Below are 22,092 nucleotides of genomic sequence, written 5' to 3' on the forward strand. Positions count from 1 at the left end.
TAACAGTAGTACATTCACTATGACCTACATGTACAGAACCATAACTACGGACACATAATTCGCCTTTGACAGGTAGTACTGAAATAGCAGGTAAGTCTGGAGTAGTATCAGACTGAACATTCAGGACCATGAAATTCGACGAATAATCACCTAAATTATATACTTCGTTTTCTAGATCTAAACCTGTTCTGTGGGGGAGACCTTGCTTGTCTGGAAAACATGTATTGTTAAGAAAAGACATATCTGTTGAGGATGACGTTAACGTGGACCATGCTCCACACGAACCATTATGTGAGAATGGATAAGGAAAAAGTGGCAGAACTCCCTTCGGTGTCTGGAAAGGGGGGAGTCGACCACACACCCAACAATTAGTGGCATTGCTGGTCTGGTGTAAATAATGTAACATACGGATAAATGTGTTGTTGCGCATAGCGAGGCGGTAAGAATATTCGTGAGGAGGCAGATCACTAAACGTGTGTTCTACTGTAGCATTAGCAGACATATTTACATGAGGAACTGGACAATACAGATAGAACGCATAGCTGGTGCAGGAAATCATAATGCTGAGAAATAATATGAAACTTAGAAAAACGATACATTGAAGTGAACTTCGACTGACTCTCTCACTATGGGGGTCTGTTTTATACATGTCAGAAACAATCTAACCGTTTCACCTAGGGGAGGACTTATACAATCAAACTGACTGACTTATTTTACTAGACCTTAATTTGAGCTTATACTCCTGTTGCGGAGTTTTCTCTAACAAGGGAGGGGTTGTAATAATGTCTTGTGCGGGACAGTCCTTTAAAACAATGTTCTGGCAATCTTTCGAATCCTGGAAATCCTTGGAAATGTTTTTAGAGGCTGGTTTCAATCCATTGAAAAGTTTTACATGAGAAAGGTGGACCCACCCCTTCCTGCCTTCCAACTTGACGGCAGTACGGGTGGTCAAGAGGACCTGACGTGGCTCCTTCCAACGTGGTTCCAGCGGACTTGATCTGTCGAAATTCCGGACCATCACAAGGGAGCCTGGAACGATCTCGTGCGGTGCCACCTCGGTATTGTCTGGAAATGCGGCGGCAACCTGTGAACGACATGAGTTGAGGGCAGACATCAAGGAAGCTAGGTAATCTGTCAGCATATTACATGAAACATCGGTAATACTTCGGGGTCTAGGAGTACCCCACATGTTAGGGGGGCGGCCGAATACGACCTCGTACGGGGACAGACCTGATCTGGAATGTGCGACCATGCGCATATAAAACAAAGCGACTGGCAGAGCTATTAACCAGTCCACACCTTTGTCCTTACAGACTTTTGCAATGCGGATTTTCAGAGTCTGATTATGTCTCTCTACGAGACCGGCTGCTTCAGGATGGCGTACACAATGGAACTTCCACTGGTACCCTAACAAAAGGGAAACGTGTTTCATTAGTTCGGATGAGAATGGCTGACCGTTATCAGAATATACGACTCTAGGGAGTCCGTATCTAGGGAAAAATTCACGAACCAACTGCTTGGCAGTGGTCGCGGCTGTGTAATCTGGGACTGGATATGCTTCTGTCCACCTGGACAAAGCGCATACTACTACAAGGACATACTTGAAACCTCGACATCGCTCCATCTGAATATAATCCATCTGGAGGACCTCAAAAGGGTGGTCAGGGGGCTGGAAACCACCTTGTTCCACCGGGACACTTTTACCTGGGTTAAACTGACAACATATCATACAGGTGCGGACTTTCTGCTTGGCTGCAGCTCGTAAATGCTTGTTGAACCAAATGTTCTGGATACTGTCTAACATAGCTTTTTCTCCTAAATGGGCTGGACTATGTGCGGTGTTGATAATGACTTGAACCATAGAGTCGGGGAGAAACCATGTGGCTCTACCCTTCGTTAACCATCCTTGATCTGTCTGGACCCCTCCTTGTTCAGACCATTTCTTGATTTCATCGGGAGTAGCATGTAACTGGATATCTATGACATCTTGTGTAGGGTCCTTAACTGTCATGCATGTAATCGGATCTGGAGTACGTGTCTGATTAACTGGAATGTCTGGAGTCTGTGCTGTAAGCTTGGCTGTGCGGTCTGCTAGATCATTACCTTGGGAAATAATGTCAGTGACTTTCGTATGTGCTTTGCACTTCATGATAGCAATAGATGTCGGTAAATGTATGGCATCTAACAGGGCTTGAATAAGGAGACCATGCTGAATCTTGGTTCCATGAGAAGTCATGAAACCTCTCTCCTGCCAGAGCACTCCGAAGTCGTGTACAACTCCGAATGCGTAACGTGAATCTGTGTAAACATTAACTTTCAGGTTCTTGGCATGTATACAGGCTTGTGTCAGAGCGACTAGCTCTGCTGCTTGAGCGGACAGGGTGTCAATACGGTGTGTTTCAATAACTTCAGTGTCAGTAGTCACTGCATACGCGGCGACTAGTTCTCCTGTACTAGTTCTCATACATGAACCATCCACATAAAGTGTCAGGTCAGGATCTGGTAACGGAATGTCTGTCAGGTCTTGTCTTGGCTTTGTCGTAATGTTAACTACTTCCACACAATCATGTGGGTCTGGATTTGAATTAACTGATGGTAACAGTGTAGCAGGATTCAGGACGTTGCAGCGTCTAATTTCTATGTGTGGCTGGAACAGTGTCAATTCATAACCTGTTAAACGTGCAATTGTCAAGTGCTGAGTTTGTGTTCGGTTTAAAAGAACTTCTACTGAATGTGGGACTTGTACTGTCAGGGAATGTCCTAAAACTATGGAATCACTTTGTCTGATAGCTAGTGCTGTGGCTGCAACTGACTTGAGGCACGCAGGCAACGCCTGGGCGACTGGATCTAATGTGCTCGAAAAATAAGCACAGGGCTTGTATTGTCCTGCTTGATCTTGTGTGAGAACAGATAATGCTGTACCTTCGCGTTCAGTAACGAAAAGTGTAAAAGGCTTACTGTAGTTCGGTGTAGCTAGAACTGGAGCTTGACATAGGGCTTTCTTTAACTCGTTGAAACTAAGTGTATGGTCAGATGTCCAAGGGAGGACAGTCGCTACGGCTGCCTCCTGTGTCGTTAACTGTATCAGTGGCTTGGCTAGAAATGCATACTGGGGAATCCATTGTCTACAATAAGAAGTAAGGCCGATAAAGGCACGTACCTCCTTCTGGGTTCTGGGCTGGGGAAGACTCGCTATTAACTGGATACGGTCGGGTGTCAACTGCCTACCCCTCTTGGACAGCAAGTGTCCTAAGTATACCACTTGCTGGACACAGAATTGAAGCTTCGAAGGTGACACTTTGTGCCCCATCTCGGCTAGAAAATACAAAACTGTAAGGGATGCTCGCTCGCAAGCACGTTCAGAACGGGCTGTGATCAGTAGATCATCGACATACTGGAGCAGGGCAGTGTCAGTTGGCATGTGAATATTGTCTAGTTGTCTCTTGAGTGCTTGACTGTAAATACTAGGACTTTCTGTGAAACCTTGAGGAGCGCGTGTAAACATATAGCTTCTTCCATTTAAACAAAATCCGAAAAGAAACTGGCTGTCTGGATGAATTGGAACACTGAAAAATGCATTCTTGAGGTCTATGACAGTGAAGAACATGGCTTCGGAATCAATGGCTGTTAACAGGGAAGAAATATCTGGGACAACTGGGTACTGAGGAATAATACATTTATTAAGCTCTCGTAAATCAATCACTAATCGATATACTGGGGGTGCATTCGGATCAGTACGTTTCATGACTGGAATGATCGGAGAATTACATACATTGGAGTCAGTTTCTACAACTACTCCTTGAGCCATGAGCTCGTCAATAATTTTGGATAAGGCTGCTACAGCCTCAGGTGGCAATCTGTACTGTCTGATTCGGGGTAACACTACACCTGACTTGAGAGTCACACGATGGGGTGTGATTTGCATGTAACCTACATCAGTTGGACCTTGCGCCCATAGGTGCTGCGGAACATTAGACAATCTCGAATCAAAATCTCGTAATACATAGTGACCCTTAAAGTCACGTAGGAACAGACGTATTCCCTCTGGGGAACAGCAAATAACTGCACCTAACTCTTTCAGTGTCTTAATGCCTAATAGATTTTCTGGACATGACTTAGTAAGTAACAGGTCAGTAGTACGGGACAATGGACCTACTTCTAGAGTGACTGGCTTTGATATCTCGTTAACGATGGGTTTTCCTGAAAATCCAAGGGAAACATTTCTTGAGCCTGAGAGCGGAGCCCCTGGAACTTCGGCATGACTAATTGTGGTCCTACTTGCCCCTGTATCGATCAAAAACTTTCTGTCTTTCCCTAATACTTGACTATGAACATAGGGACCTTCTTGATCTACAGGTATCTCGATGAGAGGCAAGCCTACCTCCCTCTCTAGGCTGTTTCATGAATATGACTGGTACTCTGGATACTCGGACTGTGCATACTGGTACATCTGTGACGTAACATGCTGTGTTGCAGCAATAGGCTGCGGTGCGGAAACTGTCTGTTGTGCATTCTGTGACTGAGGAATCTGTGAAACTTGTTCTTGTCTAGGCGGACGTGGTCTTTCTTTAGTCTTACCAGTGGCTATGTTGTGTTTCAGAACTGCACACTCATTTATAAAATGACCTGGCTGTTTACAATAATTGCAGTTCCCTTTAACGGGAGCTGCAGGATGACTGGCTTGATTCGGACCCCTCTTCTGACTGTCTTGAGGAACAGATTGTGCAACTAGCACTTTCATTTTTGTGTCTTTCATACGTTTTCTCTCGTGTTCTTGCTCTTCTCTGATTCTATTCTGGTGGTACTGGAGCATCTGGAGCATCTGGGACGGAGTATTTGCTTGCCAGGTGCTTTCGACTTTTAAAACTCGATTTTTAATTTGCGGACTTGAATTCTCGACTAATTTGGTGACGAAAAGATGAGGGTATGACTCACTACTTGTCTTGAGACCACTGTTGATACTGAAACATTTCTCAAATCTAGAATAAAAATCACTAATATCTTCATCTTGTTTCTGTTTACAGGCTGAGATTGCATCCCAGTCTTCTTTCCTCGTTGTTAATAATCTGGGTAAAACTTGAATCAATAATTCTGGTAATTCTTTACATTTATCTCCAAGACCGGTACCTGGTACTCGTGCCTTGTCTTCAGCTTCTAGAGCTGTCCAATCGATCTTTTTCTCTCCCACCTCCCATTCTTTTTCCTTTAACTTTTCATACACCCCTGCGGGTAACAGGACTTTTAACATTTTAATAATATCTGGGTAAGTGTATTCTCCCATACGGAGCATGTCTTTTAATTCTCTATGGAACCCTGCTGGATCTTTGTCATGACAGGGAATTCGTTTCTTCATTTCAAGAAGTTCCATCTTTGAAATCGGAGTGTATACAAACACTCGTTGCATTACGCCACCCGCCCCTTGGACTGGGTGGACTTCTCGTAGCGGATTCTGTCTGTCTATGTAAAACGATTTACTTTCTGGAGGTGAGACATGAACAAAATGCGGGTTCAGAAACGTTCTATATTTGTGGCGCTGTTCTAGAATGACACTAATTAAATCGGTACCTAGACCTCTCCATCTATACTGGAGTAACTCGTTCAGGATATCGTGCAACGGACCTGGATCAGAATGTTGACCCTCATACAGAGTGATGAGGGGCTGGATCATATACATACCCACCAGTCGTTGCTCGGCTGGGGGCAGTTTTAGAAACATTTGTGCCACTATTTCGTCTGGAAAAGTGGTAGAATCAGTAATCCATCGGACTGCTGATCGGGCTAGTTCTTGTTCATGCATGGTACTTAATTCACTGTAACCGATTCGTGATTTCAGAATGTGATCGGTAGCTTGAAATACTTGTTCTAGAGAACCTTGTTCTGGTGCTAGATGAAAAATAGACTTGGGTTCTAGACGTAAATGGCGATCTGGAAATCTGGATTTTCCTACATACGCTATTCTGGCGGGATTCTCGTTCTCTTCCTCTTCAGGATCAGAGATACTTTCTTTCTCGCTTACTTGTGCTGCTTTACGCTGGTCGTGTAACCTTATTATTTCTTTACGAATTTTCTTGTACATACTCTCCATGGCACTGACGGTCTTGTGCTTACCCTCGGCTATATTATCACTCCACCTTGTCAGGATTCTCATTTCGGCCGGATCTTTAGACGGGTAATCTTGTTCTCTTATTAGACAATTGATCAGGAACTTTAATATCATGAGCTGAATCTCGGCTTTCCTTTGAGACATAATCTCGCCAATACTTTCTGGATCATCCCCTGTACGGATGAAACGATATATTCTGTCTAGATCTTCTTTCATATTCGGTAAGGTGACTAGATACTCGGTCACTCTCCTTACACGTAAGGAATATAAAACCATAGTATATTCGCCTGGAACTGGATCATAGACACATTCGTTAAGGGCTTGCCTGATTTCTGTGACAGACTTATTACTTTTAGGAGTACGCTGTGATGCTTGAGCATGTAATTCGAGTGCTGATAAACGCTTGTGTGGCGGCGGGGTTTGAGGAGTAGCTCCTCCTGCGGCCCCTAAACTGGAGTCGTCTACTGAGGCTCTACGTCCTGGCAGAGTGGGAAATGGAACTGTAGGCTGGACCGGGGGTACCGTAACAGGTACTCCGGTGTCTGGAGGAGCGGGAAGTGCCTGATTTACAGGGACTAGCGGAGCGCGAACAGGATTTGCATATTCTGGGACTGTGTCGTCCAGATAGGACGAAATAAAAATATCAGCTGCGGTCGGTTTGTGACGTAGCTTGGTCGGAATTAATGGTGGCGGGAAATTACTGGGTGCCTCTGGGGTCGCTTTTGGCAAACCTTCGGCAAGGAGAGGATACATACCCTTAATAAGGGCATGCCTCTGTCTGTCTGACTGTTCGGCTTTGACTTGTTCACCTATCTCGATTAATTCTCTTTCTTGGGCTCGTTCCTGGGATTCTCTACTTAACTCTGATTTTCTGACTTCCTTTTCCGTTCTTCTATGAGCTTCCTTACGCCATAACTCGATGGCATCTTTCTGTGACTGTCTGGCTTTCTTTTTCCATAATGCTTCTTCTACTCGCATGATACATTCGGCATCCCATGTACCCGATACGGGCCATCTATACTTTTCTTCTAACTGTTTGGTATACTCTACCCATAAATCTAGATACAATATGGCGCTTATGCCATGTTTCTGATACATAAAGTGACCTGGACTGTCCCTAGGCGGGACAGGAACCGCTTCCTCTAATAGACCCTTTCTAGTTTTTAACTGACGTAACTTGGAAAATATAGGCATGACTGAACTGTAATCTGGACACAATACAATACACAATAAAAACACGAAATCACATCGCACTCATACCACAACAGTAAATTACATGAAGAACATTATAAATAACAGTTCGAACAGAATATTACCTGGAATACTGAGAACAGAAATAGAACAGATTTTCTCGAGAACGGAACAGACTAGAGTTACTGGATGCACTGCTGTAACAGTACGGAACATACCGGTCCCATAAAGGGACGCATCAAGACCCGTATCCACCTAGGTGAACACTTCGTTTGTGAGTCTGGGCACCACCAACCCACGGACCAGGAGTCAATTTAGATTGGTCCTGTCTAGATACTACCCCAGCAATGGTACTCACCGGGCAGCACGGAACGGAAGGCCTCGGACGGGACTGGACGACGGACGACGAACTTCGGACTTCAGTTACGGGTGGGCCTCCGGATACCTCGGACCTTGGACTCTCGGCTTGGGCTCTGGTCGGGACTCGCCGCGTTCCTCCACCGTCTCGTTCGGATGCTGGACCGCCTCCTCCGTCTCCTCCGTGGGCCTGAGGGATACTTGAGCAGAAATATCTGCCACTGCGCAGAAGAGTTCCGTCACGACTGCAGAGGGTCAGGGGGTCGGCGTGGCTTCACCGACGCGTGGGGAAAGGGCAAGTCCCTGTTTGGGCGCCATTATGTGGTAAATAAATAAATAATACCCTATTTTTGACTAGACTTATAGCATAACAGATAGCTCAATAAATAAGAGTCAAGATTCGAGGTAGTAGGAGTTTCTGCAGGTTTATTACAGCATAAGGACAGGATCAGGACAACCTGCATAGGAACAGAATGACAGGGCCCAGCAGGACAACTGGGGCCCAACAGGGGAAAAGAGGCCCAGCAGCTGCTGGGGCTAGGTCTGGGATGAGCACGCTAACATTCAATAACAAAACACAGACATATATACATAGCGCGAACACATAGCATTACATTGCAGTAGGCGTAGCAGTGGGTGGAGCAGAAAGGCATGACGCGTAGCAGTCGCGAAAGATAACAGTAAAAATGGGTGTAACTGGGAGTATACATAGACATGTGATGCAAACGTAACAGAATATGTCATGAATGGGCGGAAACATAGGAGGGGGCTACCTAAGGAGCCGGGACCTCTAACCTAATGGTGCGCGAAAACTAGCAATGACGTGTTACTAGGAGAAGCTGGGGGCTACGAACTCTGTGCTAGGAGCAGAGACTAGAGTCTGGAGGGTCGGAGCGACATGTACCTAAACCCTATCTGGTATCTAATGTTTAGGGAACATGTTGATATAAACTAGAAGTCATGAGGGGAAAAGTTAACTTGATTCTAAGACTGGACCATGCATTATTCTACATGTAGTGCGTGATGAAGAATACTAAATGACCATTAAATACAGTATTTCTCTAACATGGAGACGAGAAGGCTAGACAATGACGGAAACTATTGATGCAGTTCAGTAGCTTAGGAATGCAGAAGGAGGACTGAACTGATAACTGGAACTATAACATACTTTTGGCAGACTCAGAGGCAGAGCCAAGCTGCACCGGGCACTGCGAGGCAGGAAGTAAGTGAAGGGTCGAGGATACAGGTGGGGGCTGTATCGCTCCTCTGCGAGGCTTTCAGGAGACAGGAGCTGAATCTGTGGTCCGGGCCCTTTTGAGGCCTGGAAACGGGGACTTTATAATGGAATAACGTGCACACTGGGAAACGTGGCAACATAACTTTACATAGGCCTGATATTCGTAGTATTCACGAGGACTGGAAAATGACATACTAGAGGTGGACACAACTGTAATTGCGTCATTAATCGGACATGGGGAATAACATATGCATATTGGTCATGCACACATAACATATGATGGATGAAGCGTAGGGACACAGAACATGGCAAAATTTACTTTTCCACACTCCCCTCGCTAAGAACCTACGCGCTCGCAACTGGAAAAGAGCAAATCTGCCCGATTTTCACGCTACCTTGGCTTCCACGGCACCCTTGCCATCAAATTCGCTAAATGATCAAGCTGATCTTTTGGACGAATGGCTTCACCTCGCCAGCAATAAAGTGGCCCCTTATAAAAATATTAAAGCCAAGCGCCCCCACGACGCTCAACGGTGGTTCACAGACCAACTCAAAACCGAGAAACTCGCTTTGCGACAAGCTGAACGCCACTGGCGCCGTAACTATGATCCACAACTCAAACTTTTATATATCAACTCGCTAAAAACCTATAAACAATTGATTCTGAAAGCAAAAACGGAATACTTCTCTCGCAAAATAATGGACTCTCATAGCAAAACCAAAGACATTTTTGCGATTGTCAATGAGCTTTCCTTGCCTGATAGGGTCACCCCCCAACCTCAACCTACCCAAACTCTGTGTGACTCGTTAAATTCATATTTCATCGATAAAATTATAACCATAAAAAACAATATCCCGACCCCTGCATCTCCTCTTCCTCCTCCCCTTCCCCCCAGGAACCCCACCACATTGGCGGAATTTCCCCCTATTTCTCTTCCGGAATTTTCCTCCCTTCTTCTTAAAGTCAGCTCAGGTTCCCCAAATGACTGCTGCCCCCCTCTGATCCTGAGAGAAGCCTTCCTTGCTTGTCCAGGCCCCCCACTGGCACTACTCAACAATTCCCTTGCTACTGGGGAGGTCCCTCGCTCCTTCAAACAAGCAGCTGTTCTACCCATTTTGAAGAAGCCCAATGCGGACCCCACAATTTTAAGTAATTATCGTCCCATCTCCCTCCTTCCTTATTTAGGCAAGATTTTGGAGACTTACGTCACCCGCTGCCTGAGCTCTTTTATAGAGAAATCTTCCTTCCTCAATTCAAAACAAGCTGGGTTCAGACCCCTCCATTCCACTGAGGCGGTCATAGTAGCAGTCATGGACGCCCTCAGGCAAGGTGCCGATAAAAACATCCATCAGGCCCTTGTCCTTTTAGATCTTTCGGCTGCATTCGACACGGTCGATCATGCCACTCTGATCGACCGTGTCCATAATGCTGGCATTCAGGGGGTGGCCCTTGACTGGCTCAGATCTTTTCTTGACCAGCGCTCACAAGCAGTTCATTTGTCTACTTTTTCTGCACCTTTCACTTCCCTCTCTTGTGGTGTCCCCCAAGGCTCTGCACTGTCCCCTCTCTTGTTTAACTTATATTTGCAACCCTTACTAACGTCTCTCCGCAACTCCCCTATCACAATTTTTAATTATGCGGACGACCTTCAGATAATTTTTCCCATCGATCCTTCCCCTTCCACCCGTCTTAATTTTCAGTCTACAATGTTGTCTATTGCTGAGTGGATGTATCACAGCCAGCTAAAGTTGAACCCCACAAAAACTGAACTTGTACTGGTGGGGGGTCCCTCAAACCCCTGGGATTCCTCCTTCTGGCCAACCTCCCTGGGGGCGGCACCTACTCCTGTGAGAACAGTGAAGAGTCTGGGGGTGATCATTTCAGATGATCTTTCGATGAGACCTCAAATAAACTCGGTTACCTCATCCTGTTTTTACCATCTCAGGCGGATACATAAAATCAGCTGGTTTCTCACCAGGGAGGCCTTAATCCAAGTCATCATTGCCCTCATCACCTCCAGGCTCGACTACGCCAACATGCTGTACGCAGGTATTCCCGCCTACCACCTCCATCGGCTGCAGCTGGTTCAGAATCAGGCGGCCCGCCTGATTTTCCGCCAGCCTAAACACCAGCATGTTACCCCCCTCCTTCGTAGTCTTCACTGGCTCCCGGTCTCTATGCGCTGCACCTTCAAACTAGCATGTTCAGTTTTTAAGGCCGTCTCCAAGGCAGCCCCAGTATTTATCTCGTCCGCTTTGAAACAGCACATCCCCCTCAGAGCTCTTCGCTCTGCTTCCCTGAACCTTCTGGTGGTTCCTAAATTTAAACGGAAAAAACACGGCGGACTGAGTTTTTCTGTGTTGGCCCCCGTCACTTGGAACTCCTTGCCCCCTACACTTCGTCTATGTCCCAGTTATGACTGCTTCCGCAGTTTATTAAAAACCCGGCTCTTCCAGCTTGCCTTTGAATAACCCCCCCCCCTTCCTGATCACTGTACTTGTCAAGAGCGCCATGAAACCATGGGTGAAAGTGCGCGGTATAAATAATTTTAACGTAACGTAACGTAACGTAACGTATGATGCTGATGGAGTTGAAACAATTAACCACAACAGCAACTCTAATTTATTGATGGGGCCGTGGTGGACTGCAACTACCACAGTTGTTTTAAGTTCACCATTCCAGGAAGGGACAATTCTGTAAAAGTTTCAGATTCGATTTCCACCCAGTACCCTGTGGTGGACCATGAATTCGATGCCATTGTGGTTGGTGCCGGAGGGGCTGGTTTGTAGGCAGCCTTTGGCCTATCTGGGGCAGGGTTTAACACTGCATGTATAACTAAGATGTTCCCCACCAGGTCTCACACTGTTGATGCACAGGGTGGAATCAACGCCGCTTTGGGGAACATGGAATCAGATGACTCGAGATGGCACTTCTATGACACAGTGAAGGGCTCGAATTGTCTGAGAAACTAGTATGCCATCTACTACATGACGGAGCAGGCACCCGCCTCGGTTATTGAGCTGGAAAACTATGGTATGCCTTTCAGTAGAACAGAGGAAAGAAAGATCTATCAACTTGCCTTCGGAGGGCAAAGCGTCCAGTTTAGCAAAGGGGGGCAGGCGCATCGGTGCTGCTGCGTGGCGTACAGGACAGGCCACTGGCTGCTGCACACCTTGTATGGCCGGTTTCTCAGATATGACACAAGGTATTTCGTGGAGTACTTTGCTCTTGATCTGCTGATGGAGAATGGCGAGTGCTGGGTATGATTGCGCTCTGCATAGAAGATGACTCCATCCACCACTTCAGAGCCAAGAACACGGTTATAGCCACGGGGGGGATACGGGCGCACCTACTTCAGCTGCACGAACTCTCACACTGTAACCGGGGATGGCATTGCTATGGTCCCCAGGGCGGGGGTCCCCTGCCAGAACTTGGAGTTTTGTGCAGTTCCATCCCACAGGTATCTATGGTGCCGACTGTCTCATTACTGAAGGGACTCATGGCGTAGGAGGCTTGCTCGTGAACAGTGAGAGGGGAAGCTTTATGGAAAGATATGCCCCAGTTGAAAAGGATCTGGCTTCACCAGTAGGACAGTTTGTTGTGTTGTGTGGCACAGATCTAGACTTAGAAGAAATCACAAGAGTTTCTCAGGCAGTAGCCTGAGGAGGGAACAAGAGGCAGTAGGGTGCTGGAAGACGGTCAGCCTCCAATCAAATCTGTTATACACAATATAGACCGTTCCCAGGATAAGACCTAAGTCATAAAGGGTGAGTTGCCCACTGGTTGTTGGGCATCTCACAAAAAGTGATAGACTGGCATCACACTCCACCCGGAGTCATGCTTCATCATCTGCCAGTCCTCGCCCTCCAAAAACCGTGTTTGATGGAGGACGGGCATGAACCTGAAGACAGGGATGCACTTCTAAGTGAGTGGGGGCCCAGAGTGAGAAGTGATTTAAAAAGCCATCACAGTGCACCCATACATCCTTTATTCAACGGGAGACTGTGTGGATTTAAAACAAGGCATGCGGTGAATAAGGACACTATTATCCCATCACCGCTGTGAGGTTTTTTAAGAGGTGGTCAACATGTTTCTGCCAATTTGTCCTTATGGGTACATGGCATTTATCAGGACCAAATACAACAGGGGCTCCAATCTTACCAAACGTTTTGGCAGTGCCACTCCGTGGGTATGATCAGTATCATTTTTCCACTAGATCTGTTCATGGACCTATATATGATATATAAAAGAGAAAGAAGTGCAGTATTAAAATGACTAATCACAATTTGTGAATAAGGTCTGTAGCTATTGTTATCCATACACAAAATTATGGAATAGTGAATGTACCAGTACTCAAATCAATGTTGAGAACTGTGTAGATAGCAAAAAATGTGTGTCTTACCCTTAATGAGGGTTGACTTGCCCCATGGGAGGGGGGGCGATGTCCTCAGGAAGTACCTGTGACTACACTATGTCAGGGAGAAAGAACAAACAAACAACTGACATAAGCTAGAGAAAATGATTAAAAGTGCCACATTTATGCGGTCTAAGAGATCATTGCTGTCTTAAAAAGGCATGGGCTCACCATAGGTTAGTGTAGCTCTCGTAGGTTCACCTACAGCGTGCGCCTCACCTCCTCCCCGTTTATGAAATGGCTCTGTGAGCCTCCGTTTATATAGTAGCGTTCTGGGCAAGGCTATAGAGGCAATAACCCGGAACGAGCTGCACCTGTGTACGTGCGCACGTCTATAAGTTGAGATTTCCTGTGTCTTTCCAGATCTAGACTTCCCTTGCTAGTGAAGTGTGCATCCGAGGCCTCTCCCCTCCGCGCCCGGACTACCGTTGTGGAATCCAAAGCCTTCTCCTGCCGTTCCCAGGCTACCCTTGATACCAATGTGCGGTGCCCGCCCCCACCCCCCCAACCCCGTCGCCCACACTCCTCTATTAACAAAGAGTCGTTAAGTAAACGGTCTTTAGGAAGACCTGTGAAGTACTCGGCCGCTGCAGTAAAACAGCAGACCACAACAGCTCCTCTTCCCCCATGTGAGCCAGGCAGGGGGCCTGGTGTTACTCTGGCCCTTGTGCCATTCACACCTCAGCTTTCCATTTGCATAAGCAGTTTTTTTCCCCTGACACCTCCGTGCCAGACGCCCCAGGCAGGCCAATGATTTGTATTACTTTGGCTCCATCAAGTGGATAAGAGATGCAACAACAATGAAAATCAGTCAGACTCGGTTTAAACCGGGTCAGCTGATTTTTATTCGGCAGTGTATTGTCCAGCATAGCTGGTTTTAACCGAATTCCGGACAGCCTAACTATATCTAAGTAAGGGGTGATTACACCACCTTACCCAAGCTGAGTGATCAGCCTGTGGTGTCAGTTTGGATGGCCAGCCAGGGGTGGCATAATACATGCTGCAGCCCATGGTAGGCCTTGGATGGACCTATGCCCTGGGTACCTATGGTACACTATACAAGTGCTCACAGAGGTGACCCAATTCCCAATCAGGTATGTACCTAAAGTACATGGTATCAATTTAGAGAGAGAACTGCAGGGCTGTGGGTCAGCCACATTAAAGTCGAAAAACGAGAAAAGCTCAGCAAAAAGTGGGGGTGACCATAGGAAGCAGACCCTACTCTTCTACATCCCTATCAATCAGCATTCTTCTCCCTTTCCACTGCCCCTTGTAGGAGAATAGGGTCTGCTTTCCTATGGTCACCCCACTTTTTGCTTCACTGGTTTTCAACTTTAATGTGGCAGTGGGCCTGCTAATCAGACCCACAGCCCTGCTGTTCTCTCTCTAAATTCATACCATGTACTTTAGGTACATCACCAATTGGGAAATGGGTCGCTCTTGTGAGTCCCTGTACAGTGTACCATAGGTACCCAGGTCATAGGTGCACCCAAGGCCTACCAGGGGCTGCAGCATATCTTTTGCCACCCCTGGCTGGCCATCCAAACTGACACAACTGGCTGATCACTCAGCTGGGGCAAGGTTGTGTAATCACCCCTTGCTTAGGTATAGTATTCCTATACCTACCATTCTATATGGACACATATACACCTATAAGTCACTCCTATGGCAGGCCTTAACAATCCTGAAGGCAGAGTGCTTGGTTTTATGTGAGATGAAGCTCTAGCATGAGCTGAGCCTGTCTGCAGCTTCAGAACATGTCCTTATAGCTGTTCTATGATATAGCCATACCATATACTCTTAAGTGCATTATAATCCTCGCGGTTATTGCTAACTTTGGTTTGGCTTTATCAAAACATGTCGTGTAAGGTGTCAAACACTTTGGAATACTACCCCCTCACCATTTCTGGTGACGGGGATAGCATTCCACCCTTCTAGAGGGAGAAGACATGTTGTTCCTCTTAATCCCGGTTAAAGTTAACCAGAGCCTCTGCATCACAAAATGGATGCTGCTGCCACAGACACAAGTCTGACCTCCTGCTGCTGGGAGTCCTTCCAGCGAGGGTGGCTTGGACAATAGGTTTCCTGTCTTGAGAGGTGCTAGCACCACCCCAGACAGGCCATAGTGTATTGGGGCAGGTAGGGCTGAATGAAATGAGACACTGCCTGGGGAACACAAGGTGTCCCATGCATAGCCCGGTTCAAACCAGTTGCTGGGGCATTCCAGCCCCAGCTCTGGCGTGAAACTGGACAAAGGGAAAGGGGTGTAACCACCCCCTTCCCTGGTCCCACCCATAGGAGGGACCTAGCAGGTAATCCAGCCCACCAAATTAGTAATTCTAATTCAATTCAAGAATACTTTATTCGGTATAGAAACAATACCATACAAAGTGTTTATGTTTATGTTTATGTTTATTGGATTTGTAATGCGCAACAAATACCCGGAGGTGTCTCGGCGCAGAGGATTTATACAGTGACAGTGAATGAAGAATGGTACTATTGATCAAAGAGCCATGTTTTCAGCTGTTTTCGAAAAATACAGAGGGTAGGACTGGTCTTAATGGTAAGAGGGAGAGTATTCCGATGTCTCGCCGTGGCTACCAAAAAGCGTCTGTCTCCCCAGGCAACTGTTCTGGTGCGAGGAAGAGGAAGAAGGTAGTTGGAAGCCGAACGGAGAGACCTCGTGTGCATTATATATAAAAAAAAAGGAAGGCATTACAACTGGTAAGAGTTACATGATAAAATAGGGGTATATGTAAACAGACTCAATAATGTTATTTCATGTCTTAAAACTCCAGTTAAAAACAATTTGTAAAATCAATACAGAATCCTGGGTCATTTTAACCCTTCTATCACAAAAGATGATCAAGGACAGTTATTCGTCACCTCTAGTGTTCCTTAGTCTCACAGCCAATCTCAAGAAGTTTACCATACTAAACAATGTTAGTGGATCTACTGACAGTTTCAGAAACAGTAGTGCCACCTTTACCTGGTTGAATCTAGCTTGCCTTAAAAGCGGTTTTAAAAACAGTGTCCTGGGGTACGCATAAAAGGTGCGTTACTTGCTCCCAAGTTCCACAATCACATCGCACACTTCAATTCTCTTCATAAATTGTAAAAGAATGTGTTCTTCACATATTGCTCATGATTACGTCTTTTTAATTTTCGTTATTTTGTTAATTGTTTCATCATTTAATGATGAAACAATTAACAAAATAACGAAAATTAAAAAGACGTAATCATGAGCAATATGTGAAGAACACATTCTTTTACAATTTATGAAGAGAATTGAAGTGTGCGATGTGATTGTGGAACTTGGGAGCAAGTAACGCGCGTCGATATTCATTGTACCTCCCATGCTCAGTGGGAGTATCACATGAGCACCAACTACACTGTGCAAAACTTAGGAAAATAATAAGTGCATAAATTAAACTGAGTGCGGAGCCACACCCATTGTGGTTGTACGCATAAAAGGGGCATATTAAAACAAAATGAAGAGTGTCCTGCGGAGACCAGTGGTCGCAGCCGCACGGTCCTTTTATGTTAATATCTGGTGTGTACCCTACTGGGACTGATAAAATGTGATGCAGGAGATTCAACCTGAGTCTGGCCATTAAGAATCTGTTGTGTTTATTATACATATTGGACAGATACAATTCCATTCCTGGGGTTCTTTTGGTTAGCAAGTGGGCTCTCACTGAGGATTTCATCAGTTCTCTGTCCTCCCTTTCAGAAGCTATTTGCCTTGTGAATTCCATCTTTATGATACCCTTGTCTTTTGGTCCGAGTTTAGCTGGTTCATCAAAATACTTAGCATAGCCCAGCCCTTTCAGAGTATCCCTTACATATTTAAGCCAAGGTATCGATAGTCCCCTATCCAGACGGTGACCATTCATGTGCCTAACTACTCCACCTGGTCACGAGATGCCCCTGGTTCTGGTTCGAACAGCGGGGCTGCCGGGGCTGAAATCTCCCCCCCTGCCTGTGAGTGCCCCCCCTACTGCCCTATAGGGAGTGACATTCCTGAGTGCGTCCAAACCCTTGGGTAGAGGATGCCCGGTGACTGGGGTAGTACATTGTGGCCCTGTTGGCCTTTGTTGTTCTTGATATATTTGAGGCGTGCCTGGCCTCCTGCTGTTTCCTCTCTCTTTCTCTTCCCCTCTCCCTTCTCTTCCTTGCTTTCCCTTCCTTGGTCTTTCTCCTTCTTCCTTTCCTCTGGGTTGGGGGGTGGTGGGGATGGAGACGGGGTGGCGACTGCTGTCTGGGTGGGGGGAGTGGGCCCTCTGGCGTCTCCCTATGATCCTCTTCTTTCGCATTGGTGGGAGCGGAGCACGTGGGCGGATCTTGCTCGACATCTACTATGGCTGCGACTATCCCTGATGCCTTGAAGGTCTTGTCACTTAACGTTAAGGGCCTGAACTCCCCTAATAAACGCAAACAGGTTTGACGCTACCTCCTCCAACAGCAACCTGACGTTATTTATCTCCAGGAAACTAATTTACTGCAGGGGGACACACACCGCATGGCCCACCCCAGGTACCCTCTTCAGTTTTGGGCGGCAGCGGACACTAAAACTGCAGGGGTGGCCATATTGTGCAGGACTGGCTTCAGGCGGGGGGACTCCCGGCCCTATAAGAGTGGGGATGGGCGCTTCCTCAGGGTTACGGTATGTGTGGGACGGCGCAGGCTCACCTTATGCAACGTGTATGCCCCCAACCAGTTACAAGACCGCTATCTCCAGGCATTGTTGAGGGAGCAGATACCCTGTGGAGACCCGCACTTGATACTGGGTTGAGACTTCAACCTGGTGTGGGACTCGGACTTGGATCGTTGTGGTACTACCTCCAACACTTCAGCGGTGATGTCCGCTGCCCTGCGCAAGCAGATTGCTGACTTAGGACTGCTTGACGTGTGGCGCTATCACGGCCCGGACCTTCGCGATTACTCCTTCTATTCACATTCCCATAGGTCTTACTCCCGAATCGATTATCTCTTTGCGTCGCTGGAGTTGCTTCGAGACACGCTGGGTGCTTCCATTTCGGATATTTCACTGTCGGATCATGCTCATGTTGAAATGCGTCTTCAGGATCCGGCGGTGCGTCCCCTGCGTGTCGCCCGTTGGTCCTTCCCGCCGGGTGTTCTCCGGGATGCTGATGATGTCGATAGCATCCGGGAGGCCATAGACGCCTACTTTGCTTCCAACGACACCCCGGACATGCCCTTCCCGGTGGTTTGGGACGCCTTCAAGTCCACGATCCGGGGCCACATCACCTCTCTGGCGATTGCACGCAGGCGTGCTGCCAACAAGCTGGAGGCTGAGTTGGCGGGCCAAAACCCGGGAAAGACCCCGCACTGTGGGCGTCCTACCGCCCTATTGCCTTGCTCAATACGGATCTTAAAATATACACTAAGATCCTCGCCCAACGCTTAGATTCGTATATGCAGTGGCTCGTGGACCCCGACCAAGTTGGCTTTATCCGTGATCGCCAGGGGGCGGATAACGTGCGCAAACTTGCGCACCTTGTAGGGAAAGTGCGGCATTGGAAAATCCCGGCCTGCCTTCTCTCGCTGGACGCGGAGAAGGCGTTCGATCGGGTGGACTGGACCTTCCTCAGGGCAGTACTTTGTAGGCTCGGGCTGGGTCCACTGATGATTGCTAGGATTATGGCCCCATACATAGGGCCCCAAGCTCGCATTCGAGTCAATGGTGCCTTAACGCAGCCCTTAGCGATTCATAGGGGCACTAGACAGGGGTGCCCCCTCTCACCCCTCCTATTCGCTTTAGCAGTGGAACCCCTCGCGGAGCTTATACGGCGCGACTCGAACATACACGGGATAGCACACGGGGGACTAGATAACAAGGTGGCGATGTTTACGGACGACCTGATCCTTACTCTCACGCGCCCGCATGACTCCCTGCCGGATGTGCATAGGACGCTTTGTCTTTTTGAATGTGCCTCCGGCCTAAAGATCAACCACGACAAGTCCTGGGCCCTGAACCTTACCATCCCGGCGGAGGACCTTCCCACCCTGAGAGGGGTTGTGCCCTATCAATGGGCCGAACACCATATCAAGTACTTGGGCCTCACCCTGACCCCCTCCCTCGATGATTGGAGCTCTGTTAATTGGCAGACCTGCCGAAAGGAGGTCTTAGATGATCTGCGGCGGTGGAAACCCCTGATGCTGTCCTGGTTGGGCCGCCTACATGCAGTCAAAATGTCGATCCTTCCCAAAATTCTGTACGTGTTTCAATGTCTCCCCACTCCAATACCGTTGCACTGCATACGAAGTTTGCAGCGTGAGCTCATATCCTTCATCTGTGGTGGCAAGCGCCCCCGTTTCTCCCAGAAAATCCTTATGGCTCTGCGCGACAGAGGAGGACTAGCCTGTCCCAACTTGGTACATTATTATTGGGCCGCACACCTTCGATTTGTGATCGAATGGGGGGTCAGGGAAAGTGAAAAAGGATGGCTCCACATGGACAGGGCGGTGATGGGACTCACTTTTTGGGACCTGCCTTGGCTCCACCGAGCGGCCCGCTCTCGAAGTGCGTACCTGGCAGTGCCCACAAAAACAGTGCTGGACATCTGGGACGCCACTGCTGTCTCCAGGGGCCGCACTACGTACCCATCTCCGCATACTCCCATAGCGGCTAACCCTCACTTCCCGCCGGCCCATCACACCCGGGCATTTGAGAACTGGATACAGGGGGATTGTCGGGTGCTCTGCGACCTGTTCGACGGGGGCTCTTTTAAATCATTCAGTCAATGCTGTGAGGAGTTTTGCTTACAACCCGCTGCGCGGTTACATTACGCCCAACTCCGACACTGGGCTTCTGAAGAGAGTGTATATCGGGCGGCTACACGGGCCTTCACCCCTTTCGAATGTCTGGCCCGCACCCTTGGGGGTTTGAAGCGATTGATCTCCCAGATCTACCACATCCTACAGCACCCACCACTCACACCCACGCACCCGTATCAGCTTCGATGGCAGGCAGCGGTCGACACGGATATCACACCTTCACAATGGGAAGCGGTGTGGAGAGATATCCCCAAGGTGTATCGGAGCATCCCACAGAGAGAGAACACATATAAGCTTTTGACCCAATGGTATTACACTCCCCTGCGCCTCCACAAGATGTTCCCTAACGTCTCGCCTTTGTGCTGGCGATGTCGGGCTGCGACGGGGGACTTCGTGCACATATGGTAGGCATGTCCGCTCCTCACCGTGTTCTGGAAGGAGGTCCTTAGCCACATCAGAGGGGTACTGGGGTTCCCTTTGCCTGAAGCCATAGGTACGATCCTGCTGGGTGTCAGACCGTCTAACCTTAAGGCCCTCACCGTAATGACTGGATTGTAACGTTACAGATGCTAGGTGCGGCCAAGCAACTCATAGCCTTGTATTGGAAGAAGGCTGACCCACCTCCCATAACATCCTGGTTTGTGCGGCTGTGCCACGTCTTGGCAATGGAGCTCCTTACGGCGCGACTCCAGATGCGCCACACCCGCTTTGAGGCAGTTTGGAGGCCCCTGGTGCGCTACTTGTGCTCTATGGAGCATGCACGACACATGCCCACTAGACTAAGGACCCTAAATCTCTTTGAGGATGCCATTGTCCCTGCAGATCCTACGAGGTTGCTTCCATAAGTGACGCCTGTAACACCGGAGCTCCGGCGGCTGACCCTCACGGCCTTACGCTGCCTTCCATCCAAGGAATTACCCACCACACTGCTTGTCTATCTTCTGTCTCTGTCTTGCCTCCTCTTCGCCTTCCCTCTTTCTCTTTCCTCTGTAGCTTCTCTCTATTTCCACGAACCCCTGTTAGGTTGTTAGTACGTAATGGCCTTGTTGTTCCCTCATCTTCCCCCCCCTTGATTCGCCATTGGGGTTCTTGTAACGCTGAGCGACTTCAACAGCTTCTCCTAAGCCACGCGGCCGGCCCTTTGGGGTTGTTGGCAAGGCGCTGTGTTATCTACCTCCACTGAGCAAAATCTGTTGCGCCTTCATCGCGGCCGGCCTCGGATAGAGGTTGTAGGCTTAACGCTGTGTCTTTGTGCCCCTCCTAGGGGTGTTGTTTCAAAATAAAACAGACTTGTAATGAAAAGGCGCCAGGATACATCCCTGCCTCACACCTCTTGAGCAAGGGAAATGATTGGTTGTATTCCCCTCTTCATTAAATCTGACCTGTGCAGTAGTGTTCTGGTGGAGCACTTTCAAGATAGTTATCAAGCCTGGGTCGACACCGAGCTGCCCTAGACATTCCCACAATTTCCTCCGATTAACCCGGTCAAAGGCTGCCGTCAGGTCCATGAAGGACAAGTACACCGTCCCCTTACTTGAGACGGTGTACTTGACCACCAGGTGATATAGATTAAGGCATTGGTCCATTGTAAATCGACCATTTCTAAACCCATACTGGGTGTCCGAAATAATGTTGTGTTCCTCCGCCCAATCTATCAGCCGGTTAAGGATAACCCTTCCCATGACTTTCACAGTCACGTCTATTAACGAGATCGGACGGTAACATTGTGGGTCGCTCCTAGTTCCCTTTTTAAAAATCGGGACTATAGTGGCCATGGACCATGACCTGGGCATCCCTACTTCCACTGCTGTATTAAGAACTCTTGTGAGTATAGGGGCCCAGAGGTCTGCCTGGCTCTTAAAAACATCTGTTACAGGTCAGCCCGTCTATTCCTGCTTTGATCTCTCCCAGGGAGAAGATGATCTGCGTGCTGGTTACGTTTTCTGCATCTGGGCCCATTGAGTTTTCCGAGCCAGCATAATTGTACA

General features: G+C 47.9%; 1 protein-coding gene and 1 pseudogene across 12 annotated transcripts in view; one reads left to right on the forward strand and one right to left on the reverse strand.

Annotated features, from left to right (window-relative positions):
- Nucleotides 1-22,092, reverse strand: part of SYCP1 (synaptonemal complex protein 1) — a 6,803,167-nt gene that overhangs the window by 1,636,043 nt on the left and 5,145,032 nt on the right. The gene's annotated exons all lie outside the window — the stretch shown is intronic.
- On the forward strand, nucleotides 10,596-12,552 carry LOC144756494 (succinate dehydrogenase [ubiquinone] flavoprotein subunit B, mitochondrial pseudogene; annotated as a pseudogene).

Source organism: Lissotriton helveticus, chromosome 5_1 (assembly GCF_964261635.1).
Source record: "Lissotriton helveticus chromosome 5_1, aLisHel1.1, whole genome shotgun sequence".
In the NCBI taxonomy this organism is placed as follows: domain Eukaryota; kingdom Metazoa; phylum Chordata; class Amphibia; order Caudata; family Salamandridae; genus Lissotriton; species Lissotriton helveticus.